The 17,947-nt window shown below is 36.9% G+C and overlaps 1 protein-coding gene across 3 annotated transcripts in view; it reads right to left on the bottom strand.

The window, feature by feature from the left end:
• The window catches only part of Fstl5 (follistatin like 5), a 572,741-nt gene that overhangs the window by 117,489 nt on the left and 437,305 nt on the right, over window positions 1-17,947 (bottom strand). The window lies entirely within an intron of this gene.

The following is a 17,947-nucleotide window of genomic DNA, read 5'->3' as shown; positions in this document are numbered from 1 at the left end:
CATTAAGTTGTATAATCAGTTGCCTGGTATAATTCTCTACTAAAATGTCCCAGGGAAGCTTGGGGAAAGGTAGTTCTGGGCCTATGTCAGAAAAAATACAATTCAAACATGGAATATCATGTTTCAGAAACTATAAAATCTTGAAAACATAATACTGAAATAGGCTCCCACTTGCCTACTGCAGGATGACTTATGCATTAAATTAACACTTAAAAATCATTATAAAGAATTAAAAGCTTATGGATTCAGTTATTTAAATAAATAAGTATGTAGTTAAAAGGGAATGCGTTTCCTTACCACAGCACAATTTATACATAATAGTATACTAAAAACACACTATTAACAATAAATTTTGTTAAAAACATGCCAGACTTTACACTAAGCCCTGGAAAACATTGGTGAAAGTATTTAAAGTAAATGAAATGCAAGATATAGTATATTCATGAGTTGAAAGCATTGGTTGGTAAAATGAAAACAATTACTGGTAAAATTTAATATTCCCTAATTGATCTGAAAATGTAAGGTAACCCTGAAAAAATTTTCAAATGCAGCTTTGTATAGACATAGTAGCTGCTCCTCATATTCAGGAAGAGTTACTAGGGGCCCCAGTGACCATAATAATCTCCAGAAAGACAGAGGAACACTAAAGGGATGACACTTTGGTCATTAGAGCCATAAGAAATGGACATAAGGATCAGCACAGAGGAGAAGCAAAGAAATGACCACACACTACTGTGGTCACCTGATGTTTCACATAGCGCCAAGGTGTCTATTTTTCAGGAACATCTAGTACAACTGTCAATAGGTTACAAGAACATGAACTTGAACTCCTACTTCATACTATATTCACGTGATTTGAATCAAGTTAAATCACAGCTCTAATTGTCCAAATAAAACACTATAACTCTTTATAAACAGCCCTGAAAACATAGGTATGAGTAACAGTATATGTATTGAATGAACAGTTTATATCTAGAAATATACATGTACATGAATGTACAGATATGCATATTGTAACAATCAGTGAAAACAGAGGTCATAAATTTCAAGGATAGTGGGGAGTGTTTTGAAGAGAGGAAATGGAAGGGAGAGATATAATTGAATTGCAATTTAAATTTTAAAGAAAGAAAAATAACAAATATGAATCATAGGAGATACTACAGTCTTTTAATCAATGTATTCATACATATCTCCATTTATAGAATAAACAGCACATTTAAGTGAAAGAAAAGAGAGAAACAAAGAAAGCATAAGAACAAATAAATAACTCATTTTATCATTGAATTTGATGAAGATTTCTTAGTATGGCCCCATAATCACAAGCACCAACATAAAAATAAATAAACTGATCCTCAATTAAATTAAAATTTTTGGGTCATCACATGACATTATCAAGAACATTAAGGGAGGGAGCTCATGGGGAAATGTGGTTTAGTGGCTTGGAGTATTGGTTCCTATTTCAGAGGGCTTGAGTTCACTTTCCAGCACGACCATACAATTCCAGTTGAAGGGAACCTGATACTTTTCTCTGACCTCTCTTTAAATTAAGCACATATATGGCATACATACAAGACATACACACATGGAGGAGAAACACTCATGCACATAAAATAAAATAATGTAAAACAATAAGAAAGAATGGAAGGAAGGAAGAAAACCTAGGAGACAGTGCAGTCTATAATGTGCTCAACACACAAACATGGACTTGAATGGCATCCCCAGAATACACATTAATAAAAAGCCAGGTATAGAGGTGCAAGTTTGTAATCTGCGTAATTGAGAGGAATAAACATATGATCCTTGAGGCTCACTGCATAGCCAGCCTAACTTATTTAGTGAGTAAGGACCAGTGAAAGGTCCTGTGCTGTGGGATGTTCAAGTTTGCCAAATATGTTGCTCTGATTGGTTAAAATAAAACACTGATTGGCCAGTAGTCAGGCAGGAAGTATAGGAGGGACAAGCAGAGAAGAGAATTCTGGGAAGTGAAGGCTGGGGAAGAGGGACACTGCCAGCCGCTGCCAGGACAAGTGAGATGTAAGGTACCAGTAAGCCACGAACTACGTGGCAACTTACAGACTAACAGAAATGGGTTAATTTAAGATAGAAGAACTAGATAGCAAGAAGCCTGCCATGGCCATACAGTTTGTAAATAATATAAGTTTCTGTGTGCTTACTTGGTGGGGTCTGAGCAGATGTGGGTCTGGCGGGTGAGAGGTATGTCCTGACTGTGGGCCAAAAAAGGACTGAAAGAAACTCCAGCTACAGTCCTATCTCTAAAAAGAAAGTTGGCTGCAGCTAAAGAATGACAAAAAGCTTCTCATTTAGCCAGAAAATACACTTACATACATATTCATTTCCTCACACACACTGTCACACAAACATATCCACAGATATGATCCCACACACAAGTGGTAGATTAAATATAACTCACAGAACACAGAATAATTTACAATTTATGTTTGATAAGAGACTAATATGCAGGATCTGTAAACAAATTATTGCAATTCAGACAGAGAACTCAATTAAAATATGGGGCACTGGGGCTTGAAAGGCTCAGTGATGAAGAGCACACAGCTCTTGCAGAGGACTTGGGTTCACTTCTCAAAAGTCCAGGACAACCTGATGCCTCTGGCCTCAAAGGAGAAACGTACTCAGATGTATATATCCCTCATAGATACCTATACATACAAATAAATCTTTAAAATCTACATGATGCAAAAGACAAGAATAAATAGGACTTACAGTAAGACATACAAATAGCAAGTAAAAGTTAAGATGTCAAAATAGAGGGTAACACAAATGAAAGTTTCAAATCCCTTTGTCAGTTTCTGTCTGTCTGTCTTCAGTCTGTCTTTCTGTTTCTCTCTCTCTCTCTCTCTCTCTCTCTCTCTCTCTCTCTCTCTTTCTCTTTGTGTGTGTGTGTGTGTGTGTGTGTGTGTGTGTGTGTGTGTGTGCATGGTTGTGAGTGTATGCGTAGATGCCAGCTTGTATACACACACACAAACATATATGTAAACACACATGTACACATTTACCCACTACATTGGCTATTGAAACAAACAACAGAACACCATGTACAGATAGGAGATATGAAGGATTGGAACACTTGTACCTCACTGATTGGACTATGGAAGAATGTAGCCATTCAGAGAGTGTGAACAATAGTTTGGTTGTCTACCAACATGTGAAACATAAAGTTGGAATTAACAAGGATTCCCATTTACAGGTATTAATGAGCTATTTCTAATCTAGGTTTCCTTTGGAGACTTGAAACTGATTTTAAAAATAGTTCAAAATAAAAATCCACTCCTCATATTAAGAAAAAGTTAAAATGCAAATGAACTAGTGACTGAAAAACAACAACATGTTATTTTTTAAGACATACAACAATTTCAGCAGGGAACCTAAGTTCTTAGGGTGCTACAATACAAATACTGAAGATCTGATACTAAGCGAAATCAGTCTAACAGGAAAGGTCAGACACAATAACAGTTAATTTGTGTGAAACAGCAGCAGAATGGAACTAGGAGGAAGGAACAGAACTAATTGGTTGAGTATAAGGTTTATTTGGGAAGAGGCGTTTTAGGATTAGATAGCAGTGATGGACATGCAATGTTGTGTCTGAACTGTAAGTCACTGAATTTACATCCTATCTGGCTATATACCAGGATCTACACAAATAGCAGAAGTTTGACAAAAGTCTTACAACATTTACCTAAATTAAATATATTAATAAAAGCTCTTAGAGATGGCCGTATTGTTTGACTAAAAGAAGTAACGTCATCTTATAAAAAGCATTCCAGCTAATGGAAAATAGATGATGTGAGTCATAGGGTATAGGTCTTTGAAGGCATCAAGATATTTCTCCACATTCTTTGACACAATTGTTTTTAAAATATGAAAACTAATTCTCACCTTTCAGGGTAGGCTGTATTAAACAATTCAAAGTTACATGGCAAGAGGTCCAAAGTGTGGAATATTAGGACGCAAAAAGTTAAACAAGTTTTGTTCTAGTCTTGGTTCTACATATGATGGTTTCAGTTATTTACTCTAATTCACGGTCTTATGCTGGAGTAGAAAGACATTGCCTAGATGTGTTCCCCTACCCTGGACAGCTTTGGAAAAAGCATAACCACTCCCAGTACTTTCCTGTGGCTTCCCACACTGTGTGTGCTCAGTCAAGCGGCCAGTACATCTGTCAAAACATTTAATGTTCTCATTCTCAAACACTGGCTGGCTTGACTGGTCCCAGCTTCCTGAGCTGCCTGAGACAGGCTCCTCTTCAGTGTTTTCATTGTGGTCTTGAACTCACAGAGATCTGCCTGGCTCTGCCTCCCGAGTGTTACCACTGCCTATCCTCTTGTTTAATATTGTGGCCGCCCTGTTCTCTGACCCCAGATAAGTTTATTTCGGGGAACACACAATATTTTGGGAAACACAATACCACCACAGTCATAAAACATGAAATGGGAAAATGGCTAGCATAAATAATCCATGAATTTTAAATGTCATGTTGTTATAAGCACAGGGTGAAATCTCACACTGTGCCTCTTTGTCCTGTCAATGGCGTGAGTCATATCTCATTCATGTATTCACACCCTGTGCCTTAGCCTCCTATTAGTCACTGATTAAATACCCTGGATATCAAACTAATGATGAAAATAAATAAGTTGATGTTTGTATAAGCTTTATTCCTCTCCACACCTTCAGTTTCAATGTCTCAAGAGGTAGCTTCCGTGGAGAAGTGGGCTATTGCACTAAGTTATCACCTGATAACTTGGTTTTGGATGATTCGACTACTACTTTATAAAGATAATCCACCTCATAGAGATGTTTGTGCATAAATACTAGACAGAAAACCTTCAGTGATAGCAGCTGTCAAGGAGTAAGTCATTCTGACGAGAGATATGTGAGGGAGTCTCTTGGAAACAGTCCAAACATTCCACTCAAATTTCCAGATGACCAAAGCTTAGTCAATATATAAAAAAATGCACCGAGCTTAGATGTTCACAACTTACTGTTTCTACTTGTTACTTTTTCTCTTATTATACCACAAATTAATTAATACACAATTTTTAAGCAATTACTTTTAGGAAACTCATGATATATCTTATGATATGCTTAAGTGAAATTTCCATCCCACATTACAAGAGAAAATAATTATTGTTTAACCTCACTCATGATGATATGCTAAAATCTCAAACAAAATATTGTCAAAGGAAGTCCACTAAATTATTAAAATGATAACATAGCATAAATTATTAGATTTATGAAGGGTAATTTAAATATCACTCAATATAGTTCACCTAACCACATACACAGTTTAAAAGCAAAAAAGAATTTGATAGAAAGGTTTTGTATTTTTAGAAGACCAAAAAAGATTATGTCTGCCTATCATAATAAAGAATATCACTTAAACCTGGTGGATTCAGTACAGGCAGGTCCAGTCCCCTCCTTCCAGGCTGAGCAAAGTGTCCCTATGTAAGCCCAAGGTTCCAAACAACCAGCTCATGTACTAAGGACAGGTCCCGGTCCCACTGCCTGGGTGCCTCCCAAACAGTTCAAGCTATTCAATTGTCTCACTTATCCAGAGGGCCTGCTGAATCCCCAGGGGAGTCTTGGCCCTGGATGAGATGGGAATGGAGGGGAGGAGCTGGGGGGAAGGCTGGGGCTGGAGGGAGGAGGACAGGGGAACCTATGGCTGATGTGTAAAATTAAAACACAAATATAATAAATAAACAGATAAATAAATAAATAAATAAATAAATGACATGCTTGATTAAACTATAATAAAAGAGCTTGTATGGAGGAGTTGGAAAAATAATGGAATTTATAAAATTTGTCTTCTACATATTATGTATTTTTATACATCACTAACAAACACTTAAAATACTTCATGAGATGATAATTATAGGTAATGAACTCATTACCTATGGATATATCTAAATAAATAATGATCATTTTCTTTCCATTAATATTGTAAAATATGACAAGAAAGTATTGCTGAGGAAGTACAGTAAGTCTTAAATCAGTAGAAGGTGTAGTTGGATTGGAGTTTTCTCCGGGCCTGTCCAGCCCCACAGACCCCACAACCACTTATAAAACAATCACCCAGAAGTTTATATTAATTAAACTGCTTGGTCATTAGCTCAGGCCTACCACTGACTAGCTATTACATTTACACTCAGCCCATTTCTGTTAATCTATATGTCGCCAAGTGTTCTATGGCTATACCTGTGTGCCATACATGCTGCTCCCTGGATGGCAGACTGGTGTCTCCTGACTCAGCCTTCTGCCACCCAGCATTCCCTTCTCTCCTTGTCCTGCCTACACTATCCTTCCTGCCTGGCTACTGGCAATCAGAGTTTTATTTATCAATCAATCATAACAACATATATTCACAGCATACAGGACATCCCACAGCAGAAAGGGCAAATACAATTTTAGTTTGGCTTACAGCTGCAATTATTTAGTTGATTTTAACCATCATAAGTTATTTATTCATTTTTATAACTATTTGAATATACTATTAGAATACTATTTTATTACTATTTGATTGCCAATATTATCTAAATGCTCTATTTTACTCACTTATTGAGCAACCATACATTAATTATATGATATCTGCATTAAATCATAAAATTATAGATTTCTACACATCTGGAAAAACATCTCATACATTTAAAATACACAATGTTATAAAAATGAAAATAATAACTATAACAATAATAATAATAATAACAATAACTATTATTGTTATAAAGTACTTATACCATAGTGATACATGTGCTGCAATTGAGTTCATAAATGTGAGATAGGGAAAGACTTTTCAGGAAGGTGCTAGGCTGTGTTTGAAGTTTATTTTATTTTATTTTGTTTTATTTTGTTTTATTTACACAACTGTATATGGGCATGGGACATCAGATACTCTATTTAATAAAGTCATTTCAATCAATGTACACTTTTTGAACTTGTATTATAGGTAATAAAATAAATGCCATATGTGTTATCCATCAATTCCCTCTGACGTGAAGCATTTCATCCTGGAAAATTCAGGAGGCACAAAAATCTTACAATGCTCAGATGTAAACAACTTAAAAGATTCAGCAAGTTCTTGAAACTTGCAAGAAACTTGTTCCTCAAAGTTAAATAAGCAGCTAGAACTTCAGGGCAGACCAGAATTTTTAAATAGCAATGGTTCTTGCCGCAGAGTACTGGAGCATCTCTCCAGTACTTTAGTAGGTTATCATCCATGTAGAAATGAGATTCTCAGTGATGCAGCTGCCTTTGACTCATCGATACTCCCACAAACAACCTCTCAAAAGCACTACTCTACTTATTAGCAGCACTGATGAACTCATTGGTTTCCCAAGTTAGACTGGTGGAATCATTTTGGTCAATCACTGGTGTCCTGTCAGTAGTAACTATATGTCTTGCACATCTCAGAAAAAGTCAAACTATCCAATTGGCATGGAAATTTGAAGCTTAAAGAATGAAAGGGCAATTATGATTAGTGGTTGCATATCCCTTGTAAATGATTCTGGAACATCCAACAAAAACTGACCCACTAGCGGGTCATGAGAACTATTCTGATAAGCCTAATTTTTCTATGTGGTACCTGGTGATGTGCCTCCTTTTTGTAGTGGTGGCTACTGTCTCCCTGTGATCAGTGATAGTCTGTGTAACTGTTTGAGTATGTCTGTAAGAAATATTTCAGGAAATGACAAAAGACAAAAATAATGTTGTCCAGGAGTATTCTTCACTTTGGTATATATATACATATATACATACATACATACATACACACACACACACACACACACACACACACACACACACACACGTGTGTGTAATAAATAGGCTTGTAATTCTTGGAGGAAGTGTAGGAGCAGGTTTTAGGAGTTTATATCCTTTTCCCTACTTCCAGTTTTCACTTTGCTTCAAGTGAAGTGAAATGCTCTTGCAATGTCCTTCTGCTACCTCTTGCCATTATGGATTCTTCTTATAGAACCATTAGCAACATTACACTAATTCTCCATATGTTGCTTTGGGTCATAGTATTTTATCAAAGGAATGAGAATTAACTAATTCAAAAGCTGATACCAACATAGAGTGAATTATTGCCATGAGGAACATGGCCATGTCAATTTTTGGAGGAATGTAGTAGATTTTGGAACGCTGGTCTAGAAAATAAGTTGAATTCTATAATGGTCAGAGCTGAATAGGACATTCTATTAGGAACTTGGAAGACAACAATAGTGCTAAGAATAATGCTTCATTGGTGGAATTGCTTAACAGTTTTAAGAGAGAAGCAAGGACATTATAAACAACTGTGTTAGACATTGTACTTGTAATTGTGACAATTAATTTGACTATCATGTGCTTGTGCACTTAAGAATTAACACAAGGCTAAATTTTAAAGTAATGGAATACCGGAGTATATAGCACACATCAGATCTTAAAAAGGTCTTATTAATAAAAACAAACCCAGAGCCAGGTATTGGAGTGAATGATGAAAGACCTGAGCAACAGAACAAGCCACATTCAACCTCACCTTGCCGATTCCTCAGCTGATCTTGTTTTCTCAGACTGAAAGCCTCTGGATCCTTATCTGAACAGATCTCAACTAAACTGACACTAAAAGCTAAAAGCTTAAAAGGGCTCTAGTTCCTGTTCCTCAAGCCTTATATACCTTTTTGCTTCTTGCCATCTCTTCCTGGGATTAAAGGCATGTGTCACCATGCCTGGCTGTTTCCAGTGTGGCTTTGAACTCACAGAGATCCAGAGGGATCTATGCCTCTGGAATGCTAGAATTAAAGGCATGTGCTACCACTGCCTAAACCTATGTTTAATATAGTGGCTGTTCTGTTCTCTAACTACCAGATAAGTTTATTGGGGTGCAGAATATATCAACCACAGGAGGAAATTTTAAGACCACATAATAATACTGAGTTTGTAGATGGTCATTACTGGTAACTCTTCTGAATACCAACCAAAAAAAGTAAGTGGGGAAGAAATACAAAATGTATAATCTGTAGAGTAACAAAAGCCATAGGGAAAGGCTGGAAACAAGGTGCTTTAATTGTTAATATTAGTACATTAAGAGAGGCTCCCTACCCTGTACTGGAACAAAGGAAAAGGTACCCTCAGGGCAAGATCCACATAGTCAAGATTCAAACTTATGAAAGGAGGAAGACTAAGAGGTTTCTTGTTCCTCTGAATCAATCAACTCAACATTCAAAAGTTGTTGCTAATGTGGCCTAAGAAGTCAAGGCTCCACACCAAGTGAGAAGCTGAATGTGGCAATTTCTATAATATGGTATTAGCTTTGGCTCAGATGAGATGCAAGAGTGAGGAGGTCATTGATTCTTTCTTCAACATTTCAGAGAGATGCTGAACTAGGCAGATTTGTGTATCATGTAGCAGGGGACTTGCTGTGGCCAGACCATGAAAACCTATCATGTGAAGCTCTGGATGTGAATCCTGAGTTACAGAAGAGACCCAAAGATTTTAGAGATGGCAGAACAGTGAGAAATCTGCCAAGGAGAGCTGCATAAAGGTAGTGGAATCAGCCCATAAAAAGATAGCAAATCTAGAGGTGTGGAGCCATATAAGATCTTAGAGTTCTAGACATTGACCACGGGATGACACAATTTTGTAATTTCCCTCTTGAGTTTTGGCTTTACTTTCTTCCATCAATTTTTTCTCACTATTTTCTTATGCCTGTCTTTGGGAATGGGGATGAATAGTCTGTGTCATTGTTTGTTAGGTATATGTAATTTTCTGTTTGATTTGATAATTGCCCACAATCGCCCTGATTCTCAAATGAGTATTTGGACTTTGGACTTTTGAGCAATACTGAGACTGCTACAGACCATGGGAACTTTTGAAATAAATACAATTTTATTCATGACATGAGCATGACGTCTTTGGGGGCCAGTAATAGAATGTGATAGTTAGATTAAGAAATGTCATAATGTTGTACAAGTAACATCACATGGAATAGACAGGGTATACTGAGAAATATATATGCAATAACAATTAGTGTAAAAAGAATACATTAATTTTGAAAAAGAGCAATGTGGGGTGTATTAGAAAGATTGGAGGGAGGAAAGAGAAGGGAGAAATATCGTTAATTAAATTATGTTCTAAGAAAGAAAAATAAAGAAATGTCCCTCAGAGGCTCATGTAGCTATAGTTTTTCTGGTCTGCAGGTGAGAAAGATTTGTCCTGACCATGGACCAGGCAGGACTAGAGAAAGCTCCAGCCAGAGGCTCATGCATTTTGACACTTAGTCACAGTTTTTGGCAGTGCTTGGGAGGTCATGGAAACTTTGCCATCTGCATACTTGCTGGTGGAAGTGTGTCATCAGAGGCAGACTTTGAGGGCTTCTCTCTTCACCCAATATCTAGGTCACTGTCCTTGTTTAATGTCTGAGGCTGAAGGTGTAAACGTTTAGCTTCCTGCTCCTGGCATTTGTTGCCATTACTTCGATGCCTTTATGGACTCTCGCTCTTATATAATATAGACAAACAAACAAACAAGTGAAAAAAATTGTTTCTTCCGTGTGTGTGTGTGTGTGTGTGTGTGTGTGTGTGTGTGTGTGTGTGTTTGGTAATGATATTTATCACATCAACAAAAAGTAACTATTATACCTGATATCCTCTCTGTTGAATTAAATGTTTTTGCTTCAGTGTCAAAAATTCTAAAGACACAACAACTGTAAGTTTCTCCTTAGTATTTAAACCTGCCCCAAATTTAATTTCAGGACACCTCTGTCTAATAATGTGTTGTTTATTAAAATCTGATTTACAAAGAAAATACAGTCTTCCTTGTAGCATGAATCCTAAAGGGTCTTATTAATAAAAACAAACCTGAATCCAGGTATTGGGGTGAATGCTGGAAGATCAGAGAAGCAGAACAAGCCAAAGCTATCTCACCTCACCAATTCCTCGCTGATTTTGTTTCCTCAGACTGGAAGCCTCTCAGTCTTCATCCAGAATGGATCTCAGCTGAACTGTTGCTCAAAAGCCTAAAAAGCTTAACCAGCTCTAGTTCCTAGTCCTCAGCCTTATATACCTTTCTGCTTTCTGCCAACACTGCCTGGGATTAAAGGCTCACTTCCTGGGATTAAAGGCATGAGTCACCATGCCTTGCTGTTTCCAGTGTGGTTTTAAACTCACAGAGATCCAGATGGATCTCTGCCTCCAAAGTGATAGGATTAAAGGTGTGTGTGCCACCATTTTCTCACCTCTATATCTAGTAGCTGTTCTGTTCTCTGACCCCAAATAAGTTTATTAGGGTGCACAATATTTTGGGGAACACATTGTTACCACACTTCCTAGACATAGTGACACTATATATCCCATGTAGATCACACACTAGTTTTGCCAATAAGGTCCTCTCAAACCTGAATCCTTACTTCTCTTTCCCATGATTCTCTAGAGGTCTAAAGTGAGTCAGTCACCAACTGTTACGAAGATGAAACAGAAGAAGGAGAGAAGACCTTAGAAAGTGCTGCAGGCCAGACTATGTTGATACTGCCTTTAGCATTCTTAAAACTGGGAACCTCATAGATATCCAAAGTCATAAACACAGGAAGTTTTTGCATCTCTTTTCCCTCTGAAACTATAATGCAAAAAATATAACATAGGCATCATGGGAAGTTAATGCCTGGTTATATTTCTTTACCAACGATTACAACTTATATAATTTGTTTTGATGTATCAGATATGACTTTAAAGGCCCTCGTGATAACTTTGGCCCAGGTCTCATGTTCAAATTTAAATTTGTCTCATATATCTACCATTGAGAAACTTTCATTGCATTTTATTTTGTTTAAGTTCAAAACAAACTGCTTTATATAAAGATATGCTGGTATACCTATCAAATCCACATGAACATGTACAAAATACCTTTGAAGCACTCACACCCCATTTCTAATCTCCTAACATCTAGGGAGTCTACAAATGAGCTTTTAGTAAAGACTTCTATAAGGAGCCAGAAGGGAAAACAACTCTTAATTAATGTATAATAAAATAAAGTATATCTTGCTACAGAATTTATGACCAAAATGAGATTCAATACAATCTGCAGCATTTCTTACAGGAAAGAAAATAAGAGACAACATAAATACATTGGAGAATTAATTTTAAAGAGTATCCATCAATCAACTCAAAGACAAAGATAGATTCTACATTATTCATATAGAATATATAGATTTTATGTAGACTGCCTATAGTCACACTAATCTTCACTGTCAAAGGAAATAATTTCAAAGAGGTTCAGTTTCTTCCTGCATTGTTACTGTATCTGATTTGCCAAATATTCTGAGTAGAGAGGAACAAAACTATTGAACACTACATCTTCTATACTGAAATTTAATATTCAAATCAATTGTGTTTCAAGGAAACAACAGATTCCTGAGGAAATATACATGTCCCTTATTTTATTGAAATTAAGTGTTGGTCAACAACAGAATTCGAGTGTGATAAGTGATTGGTATAGTGTAGTGGTATTTGCTCTGCCCATGACCTTAGGCTATAGGGCCCAAGGGAGGCAGTGCTTTTTGCCACTTTATGTGACCTTTTAACAGGAAAGAGAGAAGGGTCATGAGCCCCTTCTCCCTGCTGCATGTTTCCTGGTCTGATCAAACCTCCAGGAGGATTCGCTCCAGGTCAGAACAGAGGTTAGAGCAAACTTTAGCTGTTTACTTGGTTCTGTATTTGTGCGCGTATTTTCCTCAATTTATATCTTCATAAATTCCTATTACCCATTAAATAGACTCACATGGATTGATCTTAATAAGTGGCACCCATATGACAAAAAGACCCCACACTCCTTGTGGCTCCTGCCCACAGCCTCCATGGCAGCAGCGGCAGCGGCAGGTTAGCTCAGAGGCTTATGTGCTCCTGTGACCACAAGCTAATGCTCATGGGTGCCTCCTGGTGAGTTTTTCCACCCTGCAGAGCCCATGTGCACCAACCTCCCCACCACAACCCCCAAGGAACAGCTCAGGTAACTGACTGCATACAACATGTGTGCAGGAAGCATGTAGGCCAAGCAGGTCATGGCCAGGCCAGGCGGCTCACTTGGCAGTGGTTACAAGAACCACTGCCAGAAGAAGCACCCGCACTGTGCAGTGGATAGAGCACCACTTCAGAGAGAAAAGTGCCCACATTAGGCGACTTCCTAGTTCTGTGCTTGTAGCAGTTGGATCGGGTCACAGACCCAGGGATGGCTAGAGACTACCAGCAGACTGTTCCTTTTCTTTTAAAACTGTTCAGGGTAGCTGCTGCCAACTCCATCTTTCGAAACTCCTGCAGCCACCACTGCCACTATGTGTGCAGCCCTGCAGAATGTCTGCAGGTGTCCTAGGAAGCGTTTCTAATTGTTTTGGTGTATAGTCTCATCCGTTGTGATCCAGGCAGCTCTGTCCACTACTCATGGGTAAGGTTGGTTGCCTGGGTTAGTGTTAGATTCACAGAGTTCATTCAGGAAGCTGAGTCAGCCCACACCAGATCTGCCTTGTACTCTCTACACCTGCAACACCTGCTGGCCAAATATCGCTACTACTCCCCAAAACCATCACAAAAACTGGGACTTCTTGAACACCTGTGACTGTAAGGACCAGCTCTCAAGGACTTCATCTGAGGTAAAATTACTCTATAATTTTACACCTAAAACTAATTAACAAAAAACCAAATTTTGAATATTCCTCAAAAAAATGGCAGACAATATCACCACTCAGGAATTTAAAAACATTTTGGGATGAAATTTTCCAAGACATATACGACCTTCTTGGGATGTATACAATGTTCATCATATGAGCAATTAGCATAATGATTCATCTCATATCACTGAAAAATTGGCTTAATAGTAACAGCAATAATGAGACATTAATGGGATTGATTACCCTACAAAGTGGTAATGAGGACTTAAAAAGAAGGATTCTTTCTATGAAATCTGATGATTTGCCACAAGAACTTCAGACTTTGCAGAGTGGTGATGAGGACTTAAAAAGATGGTTTCTTTCTATGAAATCTGCTAATTTACCACAAGAACTTCAGTCCATTAATAATAACTTGACAAGCAGATTTAATTCTATTGATAATAAATATGAATACTTAATGAATAAAACAACAACTCTTCAAAGCCAAATTACTGCCATTCAGAAAATTTGTAAGGATGAAAGACCATTGCTAATTGGTAGAAAAAAGTCTTGGGTATCATATGTTTCAGATGAATGTAAAATAATGTATGATTCCAGAAATCTCTAGAATCCTTTACAACAGAGAAGTTCAAATGCTGCAACAGGCAGTAGTTAAATGATTTCAAGCTATGGAAGTGTCTCTTAGTGAAGATAATAAAGAAACTAATAAACAGTAGGGTAAAGCCATACAAATAATAACATTGCCAGGTGGCTCTTATAAAATGGCTTATGCTGTCATCATCCATGAGAAGCCAGCAGATGATACACAACCTGAAGAATATATAGAATATATCTGGCAACTTACTCATATGAGGGATTTAAAACACATCAAGGAGGCTGTAGTTACATATGATATACATTCAACATATGTAAAGCAAATGTTAAATACATGGTCTTCTAGAAATAGAATTATACCAGATGACTCAAATCAGTTAATATCAGCTGTGTTAGAATATATCCAGCAGTTAAAATGTTAAATCTAGTTGAGAGAAGAAGCTAAGTCTCTTGAGCAGGAAGATAAAATTAAAGGTTTTGAGATCTCCCAAGATCAAATTCTTGGTGAGGGACATTTCACTGATATAAATGTACAAGCTACCTGTGATGAGCATACATTATCCCTATGCCATGCAGCAGGTTTAAATGCATAGAAAAAATTCCAGAATCAGGGAGCCCAACTGAGCTACATATGAAGTTCTTATAGTTGTCAAAAAGAACCATTTACTGACTTCTTTTTTTAAACAAAAACTACCAAGGCTATAAACAAAGCAGTATCAGACCAAGAGTTAAGACAAGTATTAACTCAATCTTTGGCTTTTGAAAATACTAATATTAGAATGCAAAAGGATATTTACACTTTTGAAAGTCAGGTCAGCACCTTCATGAGTCTCTTAGTTATGGTAATGAGGCTTGGATAGGTGAGGCAATTTCCAAATGTGCAAGGAGGCATCAAGGTAACAAATGTTTTAACTATGGTCCACCAGGTCATATAAGAATAAATTGTACACAGGGTGTTCCTAGAAGCAATGCTTCTTATAGAAATAACCCAAATAGGAGACTCCAACCTTCTGGGTTATATGGAAGATGTGACAAAGGCCAACACTGGACTAATGAATGTAGATCAAAAAGTGCCATATGAGGCAACCCTTACCAGTGGGAAATGCCATGGGGGAGGGGACTCTTGCAGGCCCCCAAATCAAACATGGTCCAAACATTTCCAATGACTGTAGAGGAAATTGCTTCCCAGGACAATTAAATAACCCAGTGCCTAATGTAAAGAATGACACTTCACTGAATGGCAGAAAAACTTTAATAGATGGATCAAAAATTTCAAAAAATACCATAAAACAAATGTTTTGGCAGACTTCTATAAATGAACAAAGACCAAAGCTTAAATTGCAAATTAACAACATTGCCCTGGAAGGACTGGTAGATACAGGTGTGGATGTGACTATAATTACACCAAAATCATGGCATCCAAATTGGTCTCTTTAAGAGGTAGATGCCCAGTTTCTAGGGATTGGAACCATATATCAGGTAAAACAAAGTTCAAGATGGGTTTAATGCTAAGGGCCAGAAGGACAGAGAGGAAGGCTGAAACCATATGTGGCAAATTATCAGTGAATCATTGAAGCTGAGATGTTACAGCAATGGAATACCAATATTAAAATTCCTCCAATCTTAAAAGTGGAATATAGACCAATTCATGTTTCTGGGAATAATATTATAAGATACTATTAAAAAAAAAAAAAAAACAGCACCAACAATTCAGGCTATAAATAAATAGAGCACAACTGCCAGAAGTACCAATGGCCTTACCTTTAAAATGGCTAACTGATAAACCTGATAAAGGAATAAACTGACAAACCATGGACAATGGCCTATGACACAAGAGAAACTACAAGCTTTAGAAAAGCTGGTTCAGGGACAGTTAAATGTTCAACACATTGAAAAGTCTACCAGCCCTTGGAATTCTCCTGTATTTGTTATTAAAAATAAATCTGATAAATGGAGAATGGTGACAGATTTGGGAGCCATAAACAAAGTAATTCATCCTATGAGTTCCCTACAGAATGGGATGCCCTTTCCCTCTCTGTTACCTAAAGAACGGTCTGTTAGAGTTATTGACTTAAAAGACTGTTTAATCTTTACCATACCTCTACAAGAAAAGGGCAGAGAAAAATTTGCCTTCATAGTACCTACCTATAATAATTCCCAGGCATTCAAGAGATACCAATGGAAGGTTCTCCCACAGGTAATGTTGAATAGCCATACCTTGTGCCAAAATTTTTTGCAAAATCCATTGGAAATAATCCATGCAAAATTTCCACAATCTATAATTTACCATTATGTGGATGATACCTTATAAGCCGACTCAAAGTTAGGAACCTTAGAAAGCATGTTTGAAGAAATACAGAAAGTTTTGCCATGCTGGGGACAACAAATTTCTCCAGAAAATATACAATGAGGAAATTCTATTAATTACTTAGGATATAAGATACATTTATAAAAAGTTACAACTTAAGAAAGATATATTGTGGACTATTAATGATTTTCAAAAATTGTTAGGAAGCATTTCCAACTTACAGACTATTATTAGAATAACTAAATATGGACTAGTAAACTTGGCCAATATTCTAAAAGGGGACAAGAACAAAACTGGTCCAAGAGAACTCACAGCTGAAGCTGAGAAGGAATTGGCTCTAGCAGAAAAAGAAAATATGAGAGACACATGGATCATGTGATTCCAGAAATTAACTGCATTCTGGTCACTCCCCTCCAGACACTGTCCAATAGGTATTTTGATGCAGAGGGAAGATGTTATATTGGAATGGATATTTCTACCATGTAAACCAAGTAAAAGTTAAAGACTTACGTAAAAATATCTCTGATTTGACTCTAAAAGGAAAATTAAAACTTTGTCAGTTGACAGGAATGGACCCAGCAGTAATTGTAGTACCTTTAACAAATGAAGATTATTTCCTCTTTATGGAAAGATAATGGATAATGGTAAAAAGTTTGCAGTAACTTTTGGGGAGAGATTAACAATTGTTATCCCCAAAGCAAGAGAATAGAAATCATAAAAAGAACTGGATGGGTCCCTCTTCACATTGAATGGCAAAATCCAATCTCTGAAGTCCCCACATTCTATACTGATGCAAATAAATCAGGAAAGGCAGGATATAAATCAGAAGACTTAACTAACATGGTTAAAACCCCTACAATTCCATACAAAACAAAGAACTGTATGCTATTCTTATGGTACTGATGGACTTCATAGAAACTCTCAATATAGTTACTGAGTCTCAACATGCAGAGAGAATTGTTTTACATATCGAAACTGCAGAATTTATTACTGATAACACAGAATTAACTTCACTATTTATACAATGACAGAAAATCATCAGAAATAGGTAACATCCTATATATATAAAACACACAACAGATCCCATATGGGTCCGCCAGCTCCTCTAGCACAACATAATGATGAGATTGATCAGTTATTAATAGATAATGTGCTAGAAGCCTCAGAATTTCTTAAGAAACACCATGTAAATAGCAAAAATTTGAAAAAGGACTTTTCCATTACTTGGCAACAAGCCAAGGAAATTGTAAAAAAAATAAAAATTTAAAAAGTCCTAATTGTTCCTACTATAACCAAACTCCATTACCTGCAGAAAACAATCCTAAGGGTATGCAAACAAATGAAATTTGGCAGATGGATGTGTTTCATTTTGC

This window comes from Onychomys torridus, chromosome 6 (assembly GCF_903995425.1).
Source record: "Onychomys torridus chromosome 6, mOncTor1.1, whole genome shotgun sequence".
NCBI classification, from domain to species: domain Eukaryota; kingdom Metazoa; phylum Chordata; class Mammalia; order Rodentia; family Cricetidae; genus Onychomys; species Onychomys torridus.
The sequence above is the reverse complement of the archived record's forward strand: the minus strand, read 5'-3'. Positions and strand labels throughout refer to the sequence as shown.